Raw genomic sequence first — 20008 nt, forward strand, 5'->3', positions numbered from 1 at the left:
GAACTTGGGGGGGGTGGTGGTGTGCAGAGCCCAGAGGCTCCTGCTGTGGTTATTAGCTGGGCAGAGAGGGGAGGGGGAGGAGGAGGGCAGGAGGGGATAGGAGGAGAGGGAGGGAAAGGAAGGAGGGGAGGGGAAGAGGAAGGAGAGGGGAAGAGAGGGCGAAATGGAGGGGGGGAATGAAAGAGAGGGGTCAGGGAAGGGAAGAGGAGGGAGGAGGGGAAGGGAAAGAGAGGGGCAGGGGAGGGTAGAGGAGGGAGAGGGAGGGGAAGAGGGGAAGGAAGAGTGGGGAGTGAAAGAGGGAGGGAGAGGGAGGGGAAGAGGGGAATTAAAGAGGGGGAGGGGAAGGCAGAGAAGGGAGAAAGAGGAGGAGGGGAAGGAAGAGAGTGGGGAGGGGAAAAGGAGGGGGAGGGAAAGAGAGGGGGAGGGGAAGGCAGAGAAGGGAGAAAGAGGAGGAGGGGAAGGAAGAGAGTGGGGAGGGGAAAAGGAGGGGGAGGGAAAGAGAGGGGGAGGGGAAGGCAGAGAAGGGAGAAAGAGGAGGAGGGGAAGGAAGAGAGTGGGGAGGAGAAAAGGAGGGGGAGGGAAAGAGGGGAGGAGGGGAAGGCAGAGGAGGGAGAAGGAGGGGGAGGAGAAGGAAGAGTGTGGGGAGGGGAAGGTAGAGGAGGGAGAGGGAGGGGGAACAAAAGAGGGGAGGGGACGGCAGAGGAAGGAGAAGGAAGGGGAGGGAAAGAGGGAAGAGGGGAGGGCAGAGGAGGGAGAAGGTGGGGGAGGGGAAGAGGGGGGAGTGGAAAAGAGGGGGCAGGGAAAAGGAGGCAGGAGGAAGGGGCGGGCAGAAGATGGGGAGGAGAGGGAGAGGGAGAAGAGGAGAAGGGGAGGAGGAGAAGGGGAATGGGTGGGCAGGGTACAGAGAAGGAGACGGAGGGAAAGGGGGGGAGTGGAAGAGGGGGGAGGGGAAGAGAGGGGGAGGGGAGGGCAGAGGAGGGAGAAGGAGGGGAGGGGAGGGGAGGAGAGGGTAGAGGAGGGGGAAGGAGGGGGAGGGAAAGAGAAGAGGGAGGTTGGGCAGAGGAAGGAGAAGGATGTGGAGGGGAAGAGGGGAGGGGAAGAGGGGGGGAGGAGAGAGCAGAGGAGGGAGAAAGAGGGGGAGGGAAAGAAGGGGAGGGGAGGGGAGTGTAGAGAAGGGGGAAGGAAGGGGAGGGAAAGAAGGGGAGGGGAGAGGAGAGGGAAGGAGGAGGAGGGAAAGAGAAGAGGGAGGGTTGGGCAGAGGAAGGAGGAGGGGGCAGGGAAGAGGGGGAGGGAGGGGAGGAGGAGGAGGAGAGGGGCACCCCACCCCCATGCCCTGCATGGTCAACCAGCTCCGCCTGGTGGGAACTTGGTCATATTTGTTTTATCTTCTCTCTCTGAGAACACAGGCATGTATCTTTGCCCTTGAGACTATGGTAGGGACATCCCATGAGTCACCTGCACAGGACCTAGCAGGTCTTCCCATAGCACAGGCGCTCACCCACGTGACGATTCAACATTGCCAAGGAGCTATTTTTGGGTTTCATTTTTTGACCTGGGACAGGGTCAAGGATGCACCTGTTGGCCCCAGGTGCAGACACTAAATGCCTTTACTCCGTGCTATGTAGGCACGTCATCTCCTGGTGACTGGTGATCCGCCCCTCAGCCCGTGGTCCCAGCACCCATGGATGCGTGAGGTAGATCTCCTGATTCTGTAACCCGCCGCATTTATTACCTGCCATGTCCTGTGAAGACAATTCCCTCCCCAACTTCTTGTGTCCTTTTCGCTACTGGCAAGGCCGTGTGGGTTCTTTGTAAATCTGCAGTAATACAAGGCAGTGCTGCTGCTATTCCTTGAGGCTTCCACTGGCTTCTCTGAATCTGTCTGGGAGGATCCCTCCAAGCTTGTTCTGCTGTCCTGTGATCAGTCTGAACAGGGTTCCCTGCTTTCTGGATCTCAGGGGGTTTAGACGGCAGTGACTGTGCCCGCAGAATCCGTCTCAGAAGGTGTGCGAAAGGTGACACTGGAAGAAGTAGAAAGAATGCAGTGCTCCAGAGGGAGTTTTAAATGAACTCACTAGTGTCATTAGAAAGGTGTGTAAAGGAATTACACAAAGCAAGCATAGGATCTATGGAAAGGAATTGATTAAAAACAACAGTGAGCTATCAGAGATGAAACCATGGCTAGTGAAGTAAGAACTCCTTTTTGACAAAAATTGGAAAGCTGCAGCCCAGAAATGTAGGGTAGGAGATTTGGGCCAGCTTCAGCGCGGCCACATCCCTGCCCTGGTGGTCACCTGGCCCCAGGGGTATGGCGATAAATACCCTTCTCTGATAAAGAGCCAGAGCTTGCCAGGAGGAGGCCATGTGCTCGGCACCTCTGCCCTCCATCTGCTCCTGCCTGGAACAGAAGTGTTGATGAACAACTTGCGGCAATAGCCATCAGGGAGCAAGAGGGCAGAAGCCACACGTGAGGGGTGACAGAGCCGAAGTGGAAAAGGCTGGGGTCCCCAGGGACCCTGTAGGGCTCTGGAACTACCCCCACACTGCGTCTTCCGTTCCTTCCGTGTGCGTGTGATTTAAAGCAAATGAACATGTGTCTGTTTCAATTCCTGGTGGTCGAGTTCTGTTATCTGTCACCCAGATCATTCCTGACCAGTGGGCGTGTAGAGCCCCAAGGATTGGACAGACATTGCACACTGTCAGCAGCGAGGGGGTCCCAGGCTTCAAGGACAGTCCTATCTGACCCGGGAGTCCACGCTTAGCCAGGCTTACATAACACACCAGAAGAGAAGCGTTTGGGGCAGGCAGATTCCCAGTTCACCTCCATTGCATGCCTTTTGGGGTACATTATTTGAAGTGCTGCACAGAGCAATTTGGGGGCAGGGGCAGGGGCCCCCCAGGCATGGGGAGGGGGGAGGTAACAGGACCAAGGCAAAGTGGAGGACCCCAGGACTGATGATATTCAGCATGGGTGGGTCCTCCTGCAAAACCACACATGCCTCCTGGTGAGTAGATCCAGCCCCTGGAAAGGTGAATCCAAATACAAGATTGGAGTGGAGACATACGGGGCAGCTGGCCTGGCCGCCTGGCCAGAGCTTGGAGCCCATTTACCAACATACTGAGGCTGAACCCTGGAGGTGTGGTGTGCAGAGTCAGACCCAGAGCCAGTGAGGCCACGCCTGGAGCTGGGATTCCTCCTGACATCCCTGCTGGCTGATCCACCCCCACCGCCCCACGTCTCAGGCTTGCTTTTACCTAAGTTTGCTTAGAAGCCCCGTTCCAAGTTCAGGAAGTAAATCCTTCCTTGGCTTCCCTGCCAGCCTCCTCCTCCCACTCCCCTCCCTCTTATGCTTCACCTCTCCTCCTCCCCTTTCTCCTGGCCCTCCTCCTCCCCCTCTCCCCCTCCCCTTCCCCCCATCCCCCTCCTTCCCTTCTCCTTCCTTTCTTCCCTCCTCACCCTTCCCTCCCCTCCAACCCCCTCCCTTCCCCCTCCCCCTCCTCCCCTCCCTTCTTCCTCCTCCCCTTCTCTCCTCCCCTTCCCCTTCCCTCCTCCCCCTCCTCCCCTCTCCCTCTCTTCCCTTCTCCCCCTCCCCTTCCCTTCTCCCCCTCCCCTTCCCTTCTCCCCCTCCCCTTCCCTTCTCCCCCTCCCCTTTCCTTCTCCCCCTCCCCTTTCCTCCCCTCCTCTCCCTTCCCTCCTCCCCCTCCTCCCCCTCCCCTTCTCTGCTCCCCCTCCCTCCTCCCTTCTTTCCCCCTCTCTTTCCTCCTCTCCCTCTCCTTCCCTCTTCCCCCTTCTCCCATCCCCCTCCTCCCCCTCCCCTTCTCTGCTCCCCCTCCCTCCTCCCTTCTTTCCCCCTCTCTTTCCTCCTCTCCCTCTCCTTCCCTCTTCCCCCTTCTCCCATCCCCCTCTCTTCCCTTCTCTCCCTTCCCTTTCCTCCTCTCCTCCTCCCTCCCATGTCCCCCTCCTCCTCCCCTCCCCGCTCCCCTCCTCTGTCCCTTTCCCCTTTTTCCCCTTCCTCTTTCCCTTCCTCCCTCCCTGCCATAAATCCCTTCTATTGATTTAAAGCAGCTCTATAATTAGATGATAGATAGTTCTGCCTACATGTTAATCCCTAGATGTGTGATGCCTCGAACATGCCTGGGCTCAACTCCCTTCCCAATCACAGGCTTGCTTCTGAGTGAAGGAATATGGGGTAATGTTTTGCTCTATTGAACATATAGATCCCAACTGATTTTAAATACATTTCATCTGTTTAAAAAGTCTTTCTGAATGTGAAGTTGGTGTGGGTGGCTGAGACCAGGCAAGTCAGCAGCCTGGACATAGCATGTCCCGGAGGGAGAGCAGGAGGGGACAGGGTGTGTAGTCTAGGACCTTTTCCTCAGGAGTTCTCCATTCACTCACGTAGAATGAAAACTGTCCACATAAGGAAGGAAGATATATTTGTGCACCACCATGACCCCTCCATGAGAGCGGAAGCCATGTGGAGGAAACAGACCGCCAACCCAGTTATATCAGGGAAGGGTTTCTGCTGGCCACCACGGTCACAGTGGGTGGACAGACCGCCTGCAGCGTCTGCCCAGAATCAGCCCTGTGGACAGGAACCCGGGCTTGCAGCCTGGGTGCAGAGAGTGGACGGGATGCACACCTGAGTACTGGGCATTCCCAACGGGGGCGCAGACTTGCCTGTGGCCTGCAGCCCCCTCCCTGCTCTGTGCATCCCCCCCCCCACCTCCCGCAGAGGTCCTCAGGGGGCCCGCCTTATGCACTCTGATGCTCTGAGAGACCCCGATGAGGGGACGACAGCAACCCAGGCTTGTCCAGGTACAGAATGATATGTGAATGCAGCACTGCTCAGGTGACTTAAATACACACAAACGGGCAAGGAGAACCATGCAGTCTGTGATCAGTACAGAAGGGTCCCGGGGAGGCAGGAGGAACGTGGGGAGAGGGCGCCCCCACCACCAGCACAGTGCTGGGGACAAGACAGCAGGAGAGAGGCCCTGACAGGGGGGCAGGGCAGCAAGGTGTCCACAGAGAGGTCGTCAGGCAGACATGAAGCCGCAAGGGATGGGGCGGGGGGTGGGGGCTGGTGGGCATGGAGAAAAGGGCTCCAGGCAGTGGGTGTGGGGTCTGAACAGGGGCAGCTTCAGTGGCCAAGTGGAGGTGGCTGGCAGGGACCAGTGTTTGGGGAGGGGATTTTTTCTAGCACTGGAGCCACAGGTGGGCCTTGGGGAGCACTTTCCCACCCACTAGTATGGTGCTTCTCTGAGGCAAGTCTCCCTCGAGGCATCCCTTGCACACCACACCCAGGGGAGAGCCAGACGAGGCAGGGGGGACAGTCACACTGCTTGTTTCTCCCAGCCCCCCACCCCAGAGCTGGGGCAGATAGGGGGATGGTCAATGAGGGTGCTGCTGGAGGCCCCCACTTTGAGAAGACAGCTCACAGTGTCCCTGTCACCCTGCGTTGGATGGCTCGAGGTGACCAGGAAGGTCTCCTCTGAGCCTGGACATGAGGCTAGGGGGACCCACAGCCATGCCATGGGGGCCACCCTCTGCCCTCCATGTTAGGAATAAGGGGAGTAGGCATTCTCCCAGCCAGCCTGAGGCATTGGTGACTGGCCACGGGATGGGCCTGCCTGGTGATATGGGAGCTGGTCTAGGTGGGTCAAAGGCTGTCTGTAGGGAGGTGGATGGAAGGGCAAACTGGGCATTGGGACATCTGGGGCACACAGGGGGAAGCTGGTGGGGGGGGCATGTGTGTCTAAGTGTGTGCAAGCCTGTGTGATAGTGTGTACATGTGAGTATGTTTGAGGGAGCTAAGATTGTGGAGAGGGACACGGGACACAGGACATGGGGACACAGGACACGGGGACACAGGGACATAGGACACAGGGACACAGGACATGGGACACAAGATGTGGGGCATGGGGACACAGAACATGAACACAGGACATGGGGACACAGGACACAGGGACACAGGACATGAGAAAACAGTGACACAGGACATGGACACAGGATATGGGGACATAGGGACATGGGGACACAGGACATAGGGATATAGGACATGGGGACACAAGACATGGGACACAGGGCTGGGAATGGGACATGGGGACATGGAACACAAGATACAGGGACACAGGACATGGGGACACAGATCATGGAGGCACAGGACACGGGGACATAGGACATGGGGATATAGGGACATAGGGACACAGGGGCATAGGTCTGGGAATGGGACATGAAGACAGAGGGACATGGGGCTGGGAGGAACCAGGACACAGGACATGGGACATAGGACACAAGACTTGGGTATACAAGTCACAGGGATACAGGGCTGGGAATGGGACATGGGACATGACACAGGGACACTGGACATGGGACATGGGGATATAGGACACAGGGACACAGTACATGGCGGCATATGGACACAGGGCTGGGAAGAACCCAGCATATGGGACAAGGGGACACAAGGACACAGGGACACAGGACGGGGCTGGAGGTGCGGTTAGGCCAGTGGATCATTGTGGTTCTGGAAACCTGCGTGTTCTGGGCAGCTGGGGCAGGGTCTGGAAGGTGGACTTAGGGCCATACACTTTGGGGTACCCAGGGCTGGATGGTGCAGGCCACCATGGGAGGGGGACAGAGAGACCCACCCAGCCCCATGAACTCAGGGACCCCCACACAGGGTCCTGAAGCCTTTTTGCAAGAGAGGGACAGTCCTGGGGAGCAGGGGTGGGGGCCTCAGTGTCACCAGGACTGTTTTTCTGTGTGGCTGTGATGCTGCATTTGGACCCTTGGGCTCTGAGGCACTCAGCCTACAGCACTGGCTCCCCCAACCCCTGGAGAGCTGGTGGAGCTCGTCTAGGGGCCACTTGGAGAGGGCTAGAACCCCCCAGAGCTCACACAGCAGGTGGGCAGGAGGGGACGAGATCCTGCCCTGGGTGGCACTGTCACTGTCAGTGGTGTCACTGTCAGTGGTGACAGCCGGGGATGTTTGCGTTGTCCCGGGTGTGTGTGTTGTGGGGGGGGCGGGGGCAGGTTCCTCACTGAATAGCTCAGCAGGGCCACATATGACGAACATATGAACTTGAGGACGGCATGGGGGCTGTAAAGGTTTTATTACGGGGTGTCTGGGCCCATGCGGTCCTCCCCCCTGCTGCCGCCCACGTCTGATTTCTGCCAAGTATGTGACTCGTCATGCTGGGGAATGTCTCCACTGCTGGGGCTGGGCTGGATTCCCGGGTCCCTGCTCTGCAGGGGTGGAGAGGTGGCTGATTTGCTGGGGTACACAGTGGTGCTCAATGCATGTTCCTGTGTGTTGTAGACTTGGATGGGACAGGCAGGCCCCGAGGAAGCCAGCCCTTCTGGAGGTGGGGTCCCCTGGGCCCTCAGGAGGGGTGCCTCGCCACGGGGTCCTGAGGGCCCAGCCCACTCTGGACATGAGGCATGGTGGGGAGAGCCTACATCTATTGGCAATGATGCTTCCTGGGCTGGCTCTGTGTGTGGGGGGGCACTGGCCAGGACTGTCCCTGCAGCCCCCTATCTCCTGCTGTGGGCCCAGCCTTGCAGCCGCTGTGGTCCACGGCCTCAGGAGGGCCATTCCCAGCCTTGGGCGGAAGGTTCTTGAACAGCTGGGGCTTGGCCTGGATTGGGGACATGCTCTAGTGGGCGCTGGGAATGCAGAGCCTGCCTGTTGGTGTGCTGGCTGAGTCCTGCTCCTCTCCAGGCCCTGAGGGTGGGAGCCGCCCGGTGGCCACACCAAGGTCACAGCCTGGAAAGGGCTTGGTTTCTGGCTCAGAGAAGTATCTCTACCAGCCAGTCCCTCTGATCACAGCCAGAACTCGGGGCCAGATCCCAGAGCAGGGCCATGACCTTCGACCAGAGGCCAGGACAGGGTCATGACCCCCAGACCAGATCCAGGGCAGAGCCATGACCCCCAGACCAGGCCCCAAGGCAGGGCTGTGGTCCCCAGACCAGAAACCCAGGGCGGGGCCATGACCCCCAGATGAGACCCAGAGCAGAGTCATGATCTTCAGACCAGAACTCCCAGCCAAAGATCTGTGACCCTCAGACCAAACCCTGGCAAGGCCGTGATCCCCACACCAGAACCTGGGGCAGGGCCGTGACCTCTCACCAGACCCCGGGGCAGGGCCATGACCCCAGACCAGAACCCCCAGCCAAGGGTCTGTGACCCTCCGACCAAACCCTGGCAAGGCTGTGATCCCCACACCAGACCCTAGGGCAGGGCCATGACCTCAGACCAGAACCCCCAGCCAAGAGTCTGTGACCCTCAGACCAAACCCTGGTCAAGGCCGTGATCCCAAGACCAGACCCCGGAGCAGGGCCATGACCTCAGACCAGAGCCCCCCCCCCACCTCCCCCCAGCTAACCTAAGTGCAGGCTGCAGATTTCTCTGAGGGTAGATTTTTGTGAATTTGCACCTCTCTCATGGAGAGCCTGAAGACTGTGAGGCTTTGAGGAGGTGGAAGATGGACAGAGTGGGAGGTGTGCCCTCAGCCCACAATGCGTCTCTGGTCTCCTGGCCCCCAGCCTCGGCCTCCTACAGCTGTGGGGTGTGGTGGGCCCCTCCTGGCTCACCTGGGGCAGCCCTGGGCCGCTCTGTGTGCCCACACCCTGTCTTGGCCCAGGCAGCGGAGAGGTCTGGCTGGGCTCCAGATGGCCCATTGTGCCCACAGCCTCTCCCCACAGGACCCAGCTTGGCAGCAAGCACCAGCCGGGCCCCCTTGCTCCTCTTCGTGCTCCCTTCCATCTCATCTGCATCCTGTGGCCACAGCTGTCCTGGCCCTTGTGGGTCCCGGGGACTCCTGGACCCTTAGGGTAGGTGTGGTGGGGACTGCGATGTTGGCCACCCTTTGTGTTGGGCCCAGACCCCTGTCTCGGGACTGTCCTGTTGGCTCCAGAGTGGACAGACCCTTCTGTCCATCTACTTGCAGGAGGGTCCCACTCAACCTCCTCAATGCCTGGGTGGGGAGACTGAGGCCCGAGGTCCTAGGGCAGACACGAGACCTGTACCCTTGTGCAGGGGTCAGGCTTCAGACAGAGGAGGCCCAGACTGGCGCCCGGCCCCCATGGCGTGGGGTGTCAGCTGACTACTCTGCATGCACACCACATGTCGGACAACGAGGGAGCAGTGGAGCCTCAGACAGATGGGGACAGGCCCCAAGACCAAGCTGGAGGTGAGGCGTCCGTGGGAACTTCCTCCCACCTGACTCCTTCCATTCCTTGTGGGTGCTGGAGCTAGGGCTCAGCCAGCCTGGCCCAGGGGCAGCCCCCATTGGGCCTCTCTCCTGGGCACCCCTTCCACACCACCAACCTCGCTGGGCTTCACAGTTCCTGCCCACCCAGCCTTCTCCCACTGCCGGCTGGAACTTCATCCCTGCCCTGATGCTCGGGCCCCAGTGGACATGTCCTCTCCGCTCCTGTGGCCCACATCCCCTCCCAGGGCTCTGAATTCTGCCAGACCTGTTCTGAATCTCTCTGCCTGCAAAACCCAGCTGCCTCCTGCAGGCAGCCATCCCAGATTGCCTGCTTCCAATGGAGCAGCACCTCTGAGTGTGACCATCTCTGTTCTGGGTGGGGTGGGTCTGTCTTGCTCCGGGGGGTAGCCCAGAGGGAGGGGGAGTCTTGCTGGGGTCAGGGGGGCTGGCCATGGAAGGCTGGGGAGCAGGGAATGGGCTCCTGGCACTCTGCCTATTGGGGCACCTCTGCAGCTGGGCTTGCACACGGCGGGGAGGCCTAATTGGCTGCGTCTGCAGCCTGAAAAGCAGCCCCAGAGACAGACAGCGGTCTGGGCCAGCTGCCTGGAGCCTGGGGGGCTGGGGGGCCCCCCGAGCAGCCCCACAAGACTGCCCGCCCTTCTGCCTTTCCCCGCTCCGCTTCCAGGACCGCGGGAGTATTTGTGTAAATACCGTGTGCCGCTGGATTCTGGATTCTGCCGGGGTGAAGTCATCCCCCTCCAGCTGGAGGCTGTGGAGGCGCATCCGGGTGGTAGGGGTCTCTGCCTGCCCCTCCCCCAAGGCCTGACAGCCAGCAGCCACTTGCGGGGCGCTGGGGCCCTGCCGCTTGCCCAGTCAGGCTCCTGTGTGACCTGGGCTGTTCCCTGAGCTTGGAGGCATGGGCCTATACACCATGGGCGCTCCATAACTGCACAAGTGGGTGGAGACCCAGGCCTCCCAGAAGGCAGGGGATTGGTGAGGGGCCTCAACACTGAGCAGGAGCCTGGAGAGACCACAGCGGGGAGCCCAGGGCAGGGTGGCATCTGTGTGCTGGAGCAGAGGGGGCAAGTGTCTGCCCATCACACGAGCGCCGCCCAGGGGAGCCTCCCACCTAGGACCAGCCCCACGCATCCCCACATCAGCGGCTCAGGTGGGCTGGGGGGCTTTGTACCCCCTTCCCGGCTCCCCCATCCACGGGACCCTGGTGTCGCCATGCAGAGCTGCCAGGGAGGTTAGTGTGAGATGGCTCTTGGAACACCTGTGTGTGTATGAGCTCTGCACCTGACGCATGAGCCCGTGTGCGCATGCGTGTGCACTGTGGGTATGCACCACCCCATTTAGGCCCCGCGGCCACCCAGAGGAGCACAGTTCCTCAGACCCACTTCACAGGCAGGAAAACTGAGGCACTGGGAGGTCCCAGGGGTGGTCACTTTGGCTCCATTATGTCCTGCCAGCTGATCAGAATTGACAGGTATGGGAGGAGACTTGTGGGCATTCGGGGGTCAGGATAGGGAGTCTTGAGGGCTGGGTGGCTAGACCTGTTCCAGGGTGCTCCTTGCTGGGCCCTCCTGTTAGCCGCCGGAACCCAGGTGCCCTTCACAGCAGCCATGCCAGGTGCTGTCCAGCCTGGAGGGAGATCATGGCCCTGTTCCCACCTGAGACCCACCCTGGTGGTCCCTGTTCTTGGCAGAGCAGATGAGGGGAGGGGGACAGTTCCCTGTCTGCTCTTGGGCCGGGGATCCTGCAGACATAGAGCCCCAGGCCGAGCTCCACAGCCCAGTCCATCCATGCTCCCCACCTAAGGACCCCTCACACCCCAGCCTGGGCAGTAAGGGATTCCCCACTGCACAGCACACGGTGTGGAGCCTGTCATCAATGGGCAAGCCCTGGGTGCCAGCACAGGACCATGTCAGGGCAGTCCTGCACTGTCTGTGGCCTCTGAGCCTGGCAGGGGGATGCCTGTGGGGTGTCTTCGTGGCCAGGGCTCCCTCCCAGAACCCCAGGACTCTGTGCTCAGAGCGGGGTCCCGGACTGTAGACCAGGGCCCTACTGGCATCATGCACACCCACCTGTGGCAGCAACCCAGACCCCGCCTGGCTGGCCGGCTCCCCTTGCTCCTCCCAGATTCTGGCTCCAGCCACTCAGGACCTCATAGGAGTCCCCAGAACTGGGATAGGGCCCTGCTTCCTGCCGTGTGCCCCTTGGTGTGGAGCCAGGGCCAGCTTCCTCTGTTAGTGGTGTCTGCCACTGTGGAGGGTGCCTTCTGGGAGGCTCTGCCAAACTCTGTTCAGGTGCCTACCCTTCCCCCCCGCCCCGCCCTGCCCCCCCCCATCCTGGATGCCCCATTCTCTCAACCACTTAATGAAGCCCCCACCAATCCCTGTACTTCCCACAGCTCCCACCTGGGGCTCTGTGGGGGCTCTGTCAGGTCTGTGGCCCCAAAGCACCACCCCACCCCCCCGCCAGGATGGGGTTTATCCGATGATACCCCTCAGTGCTGACTCTGTTCCCTCACGCAGGCGGTACCTTTTCAAGGTCGTTTCCCCAAACCCTGGCTTCATTCTGAGTCCTGCCCCCAGTCTGCCCTGGGCCCTGTTCCATTCACCTCTCCTCCGGCCCTGAGGGACTCAATAGTCTTCTTGGCCAAAAGATGCTGGCAGGTGCTGGGAGGAGGCCGGCCCTCCTTCCTGGGGTCAGCCTTCACCAGAGAAAGAAGGCTCTGTGGCCTGTGGGGACTGTGTCCTCCCTCTCTTCCTCTGGCCTGGGATACAGACGTGAGACTCCGTGGGCGACAGCCACAGCCCTTCTGTCCTGCGAGGAGAAGGCCACCATCTCCTTGCTGGCCCCTTGGTCCCTCCCTGGGCTGTGTTGCCGTGGCCACTGGTGCCAAGCATGGGAGTCGTAGAGAGCTCTGTGTTGGAGTGTTCACAGCCCAGGAGGTGGGTGCTCTGCTGGAAACCCCCCAGCAGCTCGTTCCACATCCACAGGAAGCATCCCCCGTCCCCAGGAGTCAAGCCTTTCTGTTTCCTCCAAGCCTCATGGCATGAAGATTTCCAAATCTTCCATTTGCTAAGGACAAGGTATGAATGCAATCCTGAATGCTTGGGAACAGGCAGTTGTGTTCCAAGAGGGAAACTGAACCCAGAGGAGGTAGGTGGAGAGGAGATGTGAGCTCAGGACTGTTTCCTCTGGCCTGGACCCAGTGAGCTCTGGGGAAAGGGGAGGGCAGTGGGGTGTGTGGACACTGCGAGGACACGGAAGCTCTAGAGGCTGAGAGGGCCCCTGGGGAGCCTGGGCAGGTGAGCTCAGAACTCTGCTCAGCTTCCCTGATAGGTGGTGGGGTCTCTGCGAGCGGCTGGGACCCGGAAGGTCCTCAGAAGACCTGCTCCTGAGGCAGGGGTCCTCTCCTCTTGAGGGGACAGTGGGCTGGGACCCTGGGGCCAAGACACTAGGCCTTGTCTCTCTGTCCCCCAGGGGCTGTAGTAAGACCTGGTATCTGTGGTGGGTATGGGTGGGCAGGTGGGGGCTGTGGCTTTGGAGGGAGAGGAGGAGGGGACAGGGGGAGGAAGTGGTTTTTCCAAGCGAGCCTCCGTGGGCCTGCCCTGCCCTTCTCGCCACCTTCAGGAGCTGCCCGGGCTCCTCTGAGTCTCACTGCCCACTGGTCTATCCTGGGCTCCGGCTTCAGCTGCAGGACCCCAGAATCCCCAGCCCCTTGGCACACCCTCCTTCGTGCCCACCTCTCCCTCCCCCGACCAGAGCATCCTTCCTGCTTCTTGAACTTCCATCTGCACATCAAAGCCCATCTCAAATGCCTCCTTGCCTGGGCCACCTGCTTTGACTACACTCCCCAGAGGGGAAGCTGGACACTGCCCCTGGGTGCTGACACTGCTCTGGCCCAACTTGCTTGTGTGCCTGACTGTGGGCCCTCCAGGGTGGGCTTGGTTCCGAGCCCCTGGGGCCTGGCATGGGGTCAGGTGAATGAGCCATTTAGCAAATGAACCAATGACTCAGCAGATAAATGGCAGAAGGACAGCCAGATGGGGAAACTGAGGCCTGGAGAGGAAGGGAGCTCTCCCAGGCCCTCCCTCCTCTCAGCACGCAGACAGACATCCCTTGTCCCCTCCCTGTGCTAGCCAGCAGCCCAGGCCCTGCTCCTGGGGTCAGGGCTGCCGGGGCTGCTGGATGCCGGGTGCCTTTGCCCGGTGAGACTCTGAGTGGGGCCTGGTGTGGGTTGCTGGCCCTGCACACTCAGTGAGAGTCCTGCCTATCGGATCTGGCCCTCGCACAGAATGTAAGAAATGAGGCCCTGGGGACACAGCTGGACCATGCCTTCATGGCTGGCTGTGCTCCGGAGCTGAGACTGCCCGGGCCCCAGAGGCCCTGTGTGGGAGAGTTGTTTGACCGGGGTTGCCGTGCAAATGCCTGAGCACATGTCAGCACTCGGTCTCTGGGTCTCTGGTCCATGGAACACCCTCCACCTCACCAAGGACACTGCTGTGGGCTCCTGGGTGGGTGTACACATGCACCTGGACCTCTGTGCCCTTGTGTGTCAGTGAGCACAGGAATGTGTCTCCTTCCCAGTCCATGAGCAGAGAGGAGGCCCCCATGTGTGCTCACACAAAAGTGGGCTCTGCAACCATGGTAGTGAGTCTGTGCTTTGTGGGTGCTGTGTGTCCTGGATGGATTGTGGGAGCTGAGCATTCTGGGTGAATGATGGGTGCTAAGTGGCCTGGGTGCATCCTGGGTGGGTTGTGGGCACTGTGCATCCTGGGTGCATCCTGGGTGCATGATGGGTGCTGAGTGCGCTGGGTGCGTCTTGGGTGGATCCCGGGCACTGAGCATCCTGAGTGCTCAGTGCTCTGGGTGTGTCCTGAGTGGATTGTGGGAGCTGAGTGTCCTGGGTGTATCCTGGGTGGATTGTGGGCACCATGCATCCTGGGTGCATCCTGAGTGCATGATGGGTGCTGAGTGCCCTGGGTACGTCCTGGGTGGATTGTGGGAACTGAGTGTCCTGGGTATGTCCTGGGTGCATGATGGGTGCTAAGTGCCCTGGGTGTGTCCTGGGTGCATGATGGGTGCTGAGTGCCCTCGTGTGTCCTGGGTGGATCATGGGTGCTGTGTGTCCTGAGTGGATCACGGGCACTGAGTGCTCTGGGTATATCCTGGGTACATCCTGGGTACATGATGGGTGCTGAGTGCCCTGGGTGCGTCCTGGGTGCATGATGGGTGCTGAGTGTCCTGGGTGCATCCTAGGTGGATCGTGGGCACTGAGCATCTGGGTGTGTTCTAGGTGGATCGTGGGCACTGAGTGCTCTGGGTACATCCTGAGTGCATGATGGGTGCTGAGTGCCCTGGGTGCATTCTGGGTGGATCATGGGTTCTGTGTGTCCTGAATGGATCGTGGGCACTGTGTGCTCTGCGTACATCCTTGGGTGCATTGTGAGCGCTCTGGGTAGGTCCTGGATGCGTCCGGGGTGCTGGGACAGGCATTTGTGCTCCCAGGACCTCTGGTTTTGAGCTTTGTCCTGCACCCCAGACTGTAGCTGCCCTGCATTTCATACATGGCAGATTTCCACCAACCAAGCTGCCTTTCAAAGGGCTAGGTTTATATTTCTAAGGTTCAGGAGAAACATGTCCAAGGAGCTCCAGGAGGGAAGCTGATCCTTTCCATTTGTTTTTGTGCTTTATCCTTGCTCTTTCCAGAGGCTGAATGTTTGAGAACTGGGATGGGTGGATGGAGAGGCTGGAGGGGCCAGTGCTGATGGCCCTACACCCTGGGACGCCAAATTGCAGGCTCCCCTACACTGCCACTGGTCTCCTGGCAGCTGGTTGGCTACTCAGGAGGGCAAGTGAGCCACAGGTTCCTGCAGGAGGAGGTGTGCATGGGCCAGGATGATGCCCAGCGAGTCTGTGGAGGTCAGCATGGCCAAGGGGAAGGAGACCCAGGAACTCAGCACCAGCCTCTGCGTTATCTCCATGAGCTCTCCTTGCCCGTGGCACAGCCTACTCTCTGTGGACCGTCCTGTGCTGAGGCCAGCATGCACCCTGTGGCAGGGCTCACCTCTGCCCCTGAATTGGGCTTGCAAACTGAGCCCGTACTTACTCTGGGGGACGTGCCTAGTGGGAGGCAGTGGGGTCAGTATAAGGGCCTCTTCCCTTCTGCAGCCTCAGGGCTGCAGCCAAACCACTGGACACCAGCCTGGGAGGCTGGGACCCCTGGGAGGCAGCCCAAGGCCTGAGCAGTGGGGGAGATGCCACCTTTTCTTTCCTCTTGGCCTGGCAAGCCCTGCACCCCACGTCCGTCTCCTGGCCTGGAACCCCAGAGACGCCGAGGCCCTCTGTGAAGGCAGTGTGTGCCAAGCCAGGTCACAGCCCTGCAATCACGTGGGCCCTGCAAGAATGCCCCGGCCACTCCCTGCTCTGTCTGCTGGACATCAGCCCCTGGTTCCTGGGCCCCAAGGGTGCTGGGATGCACTCCAACTCTCAGGAGTTAGCATCGCAGAGACCCTTCTTGGTGGGTGCCAAGGCACATAGCCCTGAGACCCTCACTGAGCATCCTGGGCCTGCATGGGGTCGCTTGCTGAGCCCCTTCTGGCCCTGCAGGCCTGTCCTGGGACTTGAAGGCCCGTTCTGCCTCTATGCTCCCCAAGGACCTGGGGGAGGAGGGCCATGGCAGGGAAAGCCTGCTGGCCACTTGGGCTCCTGCAGGAGGGAGGCAGGGCCCTGGAGTGCCAAGTGAGGGGTTAACAGTTGTTTCTTCTGGTCCAGAGGCAGAAGGAAGAAAAGTCCCGCCCTGCCCCTCCACCCTGCCCCTCCTCCCCCTCCCAGTGTTCCTCCTTCCTTCTGCCGGTGAATTCCCGGAATTCCTTCTCAATCGCCTGGGTGTGATCCAGCGCCTGGCACTTCTCTTGAGTCCTTACCCTGTGGCCTCCAGGCTTGGAAGCGAGCGCCTGTCCCTGTGATCCAGGGTCCAGGGTGGGGGCTACAAAAGCCCGCTCAGTGTTGGGGGGGGGCAATTCTTGGCTGGCAGAGGGGTTGTGGACGGCTGGTTCCCACTCCGTGCAGCCACAGGCACTGGGGAGTCAGGAGTCAGGCCAAGACCTGGCCCTGTCCTCTTAGTACCTGGCCTTGAAGGTCACTCCCAGCCACTTCCACGGGAGCCCCTGTTTCTGGCAGGGGGGTGCAAGGTTCTGAACTACCTCAGCACTGCTGGAAAAAGCATTCTCGCCTGTGCTGCCTTGTGTTTGTGGGGGGCTAGACACGCCACCTCAGCTGGGAGTTCTGGTCAGCTGCATTCCAGGACCCCAAAGGCCTGGTGTGGGTGGAGGGTGGGTGAGCGCCTGGGGAGGCCTGCAGCAGCGGCCACAGAGGCAGGCAACACCTCACAGCCCACTTCCCACCCCTGGGGAACAGGTGCCTCTGCCTGGATGTGTCCCTGGGGCACATGGCATGCTCTCTTTCTAGAGCTGGCCCCTACCTGGTCCAGAGGGTCATGGCTGCAGGTGTAGCCACAATACCAGATCCACCACTGCAGCTGTGCCATTAAGGCCAAGTCCCTGACTTGCAGGAGCTCTCAGAGCTCCCCAAGTGTAGGTTATACTGGCCAGCAGGGGTCAGGTGGCTGACCAGAGGAGCTGACCAGAGATTCTGCTGGTGGCTGCCAAGGATGAAGCGTGGCTTGTCTCTGGCCAGCCTGGAAGAGTGAGGAAGTGGAGGGTGGACCAGTGGACCACTGGACCACTGGAGCCAGTCTAGGCCTGCAGGCTGTCCCTCCCCGGAGGGAAGGCATCTCCTGTGGGCTGTTGAACCCAGACCTGGGCTGTCAGGACCCCAAGATACACAGTGCTGTAACATAGGCCAGGTTCAGGGCAAGGCTGTGCTCAGCTGGGAAAACCATCCTGTGGCCATGCCCTTCCCTTCCCTACAGGGACGCTACTCCCTGAGGGTCAGTCCTCCCTGGGGGACAGTCCTCCTGTGAAGATGCTCCTCCCTGGGGGACATTCCTCCTTGGGGGACAGTCCTACTGTGGAACTGCTCCTCCCTGGGCACAGTCCTCCTGTGGGGACGCTCCTCCCTGGGGGACAGTCCTCCTGTGGGGCACTCCTCCCTGGGGGACAATCCTCCCTGTGAGAACACTCCTCCCTGGGGTACAATCCTCTTATGGGGATGCTCCTCCCTGGGGGACATTCCTCCCTGGGGGACAATCCTCCTGTGGAAACGCTCCTCCCTGGGCACAGTCCTCCTGTGGGGACGCTCCTCCCTGGGGGACAGTCTTCCCTGTAGGGATGCTCCTCCCTGGGGGACAATCCTCCTGTGGGGACGCTCTTCCCTGGGGGACAGTCCTCCTGTGGGGATGCTCCTCCCTGGGGCACAGTCCTCCTGTGGGGACGCTCCTCCCTGGGGTACAGTCCTCCTGTGGGGACAGTTCTCCTGTAGGGATGCTCTTCCCTGAGGGACAGTCTTTCCTGTGGGGATGCTCCTCCCTGGGGGATAGTCCTCCTATGGGGACACTCCTCCCTGGGACACAGTCCTCCTGTGGGATGCTCCTCCCTGGGGCACAGTCCTCCTATGGGGATGCTCCTCCCTGGCGGACAGTCCTCCTGTGGGGACACTCTCCTCCCTGGGGTATAGTCCTCCCTGTGGGGATGTTCCTCCCTGGGGTACAGTCCTCCCTGTGGGGATCCTCCTCCATGGGGGACAGTCCTCCCTGTCGGGATGCCCCTCCCTGGGGGACAGTCTTCCTGTGGGGACGCTCCTCCCTGGGGGACAGTCTTCCTGTGGGGACGCTCCTCCCTGGGCACAGTCCTTCCTGTGGGGATGCTTCTCCCTGTAGAGATATTCCTTCCTATAGGGACAGTCCTCCTGTGGGGATGCTCCTCCCTGTGAGAAAGTCCTCCTGTGGGAATACCGTCCCGGTGGGGACAGTATCCCCCAGAGACACTCTCCCTGTGGGGACAGTCCCCTCCCCCTGGGGACATCCTCCTGTGGGGTTGGCCTGTGTGGGAGGAGCCCTTGTGTGACAGAGATGTGTGTGTCGTCAAGTTAGCTGAGGACACATCTTCACTGTCCCCACAGGCAGGAGGTCTGCAGCTGCCCCACCTCTGTGTCACCCCTCCTTGCTGCAGCCTGAGGTTGTCACCACTGCAAGGGCCATGCTGCCCATGACAGAAGCTCAGCCTTGTCTGCAGCCCTACAGGTTCTCCAGGCGTGGCCCTCTTCACAGGGGTGAAGGGCAGCCCATCAGGTGGCCCCTCCAGAGTGTGCTCTGCACTGTGCTTCCCGAACTACAGGCCACATGAGGACTTGGGCACAGACATGCGAATCCTGGTGTACTCGCCCAGCAGCCACTGACATGTGTGTTATTTCACCTGCTGGGTCCCAGCGTTCCAGAGCAGGGCTGGGGAAGGTCGTAAAAACGTTGCGGTAACCTATATATTATTTTTATGCCGGGGCTTAACACGGCGCCTTTGACACATGTGCGGGAGCCTTGTCATAAATCAGGTCCTGGGTTCACCAGGCGCACACGCAGGAGGCTGCCCGTGCCTCACATGTATGCTCTGGGGAGCCTGGCCTTGGGGCCGGAGCTTGAGATCCTGCAGCCTGGGTCTGGGGTCCAGCCGCTGGCTGGCCTCCCTGGCCTCCCACAAAGTTTCCTTGAGTGCAGGGGACAGTGACAGCTCTCAGCAGGTCCAGGCCGGAAGTTGAGGGAATGTCCACACGCATGTGTCAGTGTGCATTCTCTGGATGCGCGTGCATTTGTGTGTCTGCGTGCAGATGTGGCTGCGCAGAGGCCCAGCTCCTCTGTCCACTCCAGGCCAGCCTCCAAAGCCTCCTGACTGGATGAACCGGCCGTGCCTGGTTACGGCCACAGGCGTTCCCCTGGGCAGACGATGGCAGCCCCGGGGCATCTTCTGGTCCCAGGAGACCAAACGGAGTCAGGCTCTCTCTCCTCACTGGACCTCTGGGCATCCGCCTCTTCCTCTGCATACAGGGCTGGCTCCAGCGTAGGGTGGGCGAGGTGAGGGGCTGCAAGGAAAATGATGCGTTCTTTCTGGACCAGGAATCTGGAGGGCCATCCTGGCGAGGTGCACATCCTGGATGTGCAGCTTCACCGGGGGATGGCCCCTGAGGATGAGCCAGCCTTCTTCATGGGTGTGTGCATGGCTGGGTCAGGGCTCCTTCCTCACTGCCCTTCAGCTCTGGGCTGAGGCCCCAGGGCAGGGCTGCTGAGTGCTACAGCACTGCCTGCTTCCAGCCCTTTCTCTGGGCTCCTTGGGGGCAGGAACTGGCTCTGAGGGACCACAGGGTCCTGTGTGGTTCTGAGCCTCCTGCCCTGGTGGGTGTATCTTCACCCTCCATCCTCTCTTCCAGGGAGAGGGGGCCCCCTGCCTTACACCCTGGCTGGGAGACATGTGGACACACATCCCCACAGCCCCCAGAATGTCTGTGTGCGCACGTGTACTGTGTGCCTTGGCAGGCCGGGTTCCCGGTGGCAGGTCACATCTATGGAGCCCAGGAGCAGGCTTTAGGAGAGGATGTCCTGGTTGTACAAGGTACAATCCCAAACTGTCCAACATAATAGCCAACATTGGTGAAAGGCCTGTTTTGGGGTCTGACTGGCAGTTCTGGCTCTGGGCCTCCCATGGGGACCTGGGCTGCATCTGTCTTATCTGTCCTCTGAGGAGGCTCTGGAGTGACTGCCAGGCACGAAGGCTCCTGACAAAGGTGTCATTTCTTCCCAGTTCTGCCCCTGACCCCAGGCAGGATGGTGGAA

This window comes from Panthera tigris, chromosome A1, assembly GCF_018350195.1.
Source record: "Panthera tigris isolate Pti1 chromosome A1, P.tigris_Pti1_mat1.1, whole genome shotgun sequence".
Taxonomy (NCBI): Eukaryota; Metazoa; Chordata; class Mammalia; order Carnivora; family Felidae; genus Panthera; species Panthera tigris.